This window comes from Pygoscelis adeliae, unplaced genomic scaffold (assembly GCF_000699105.1).
Source record: "Pygoscelis adeliae isolate BGI_AS28 unplaced genomic scaffold, ASM69910v1 Scaffold267, whole genome shotgun sequence".
Classification (NCBI taxonomy): Eukaryota; Metazoa; Chordata; class Aves; order Sphenisciformes; family Spheniscidae; genus Pygoscelis; species Pygoscelis adeliae.
This window is the reverse complement of record NW_008825150.1, coordinates 3,340,302-3,341,771: the sequence shown is the minus strand read 5'-3', so window position 1 is coordinate 3,341,771 and position 1,470 is coordinate 3,340,302.

The following is a 1,470-nucleotide window of genomic DNA, read 5'->3' as shown; positions in this document are numbered from 1 at the left end:
CTTGCTTCAGGAAAACAGTTTTTTGGGTGAAGGATATGCCTTTGATAACATATATGCAGTTCAATCTCAGAGATTAGCAATAATTTTGTGAACTCTGCTTTCAAAGTTCAGTTTATCTATTGCAAGTTGAGTTTGCACTTGATAAGTTTCATGAGTTTAAAGTCTGCAAAATGGTGTTCTGCTATTTATGCAACAAGCTATTAGAAAGCCAGGAAGTAATGTATTATGGTAGTGATTTTTCACGGTACATTATGGGTTCAGACTGAGACGCTGCAAAGACTTTAAAAAACTGGGCTCCCATGATTCAGATACCAACCTAAATCATATTTTGTAACTATTATTAGAACTCATACAATGGTAGCCTCTGTGAGCTTGCTTCCCTCATAAATTGTGTGTTACTAGGATTTTTTTACCCAGATTAATCTTTCTCTTTTTACAAAATGTCAGCACACAATTCACAGCCTATTAATATGGCAATATTATTTCCAGAAATAAGGGAAATAAGTCTCTATCTCAAGCAATTAAAATTGTGCTGCTATGATTTAAGTAGAATACCTTTCAAATAATTCAAGTCTGGTAAAACTATGCCATTATTCCGATCCAGTCTTTCATATTTTATTCAAATACATGTCAAACCTCAAAGTTCCATCACAGTTGTCTTCCACAAAGAAGATAAAACTAAAAGAGTATTACAGAAAAAGAACATCTGTGTCCCTAGTAGATGAACAGTCATATTGCTGTATTCATAGAAAAAGGGTATTAAACAGAACAGTAACTTTTCCATTAAAGGTGGGGAGCAATTGCTGTCTACTTTTAAGAGGAGATGGTTTTACCCATTACGAAGCAAGGACAGGATAATATTTGTCCGCAGTAAGAAAATTTTGAACATATTATTGTAAGTTCTTCTTTTGCTTGAATAATAAAACTTGCAACAGATTCTTCTTGAAGAGCAACAATCTATCTGTGTAGCTCTCAGCACAGGCTTTTAGGAGCAGGCAGCCTGGAGGGGCGCGCAGAGAGGACTGTAGAGGCTCTGGATGTGGAGAGCAGAGGTGACTTTGGGTACAAGTAAGATGTGTGTGGTTGGTTCCTGAGGAATACTGTCTGAACATGCCCTTCTTGCAGGTGTTCTGGGCATTAAAGTTGTTGCTCCACCAGATGATCCCAAGAGAGGTTGCAGGGTTTCAGTGTTAGGTGACTCACCCTTACAGCACAGAGAATTAAACTGACGCAGTGAGGCATAATTTGTACCCAGCCAGAATGAATGAGCCCCACATTATCACCATTACTATGTATCAGAGATTAATGCTGCATTTGAGCTTTTCCAGAGAAGTCAGTTTGTAAATGTGTTTTTTTCTAATGAGCATGTCAGTAAGCAGCACACAAGAGAGAAGCATGGAGGTTTTTTCCCAAGTATACACAAGAAAAAATATTCTGCTATAGTTTGATTAAAAAATAAAATTCTCATCT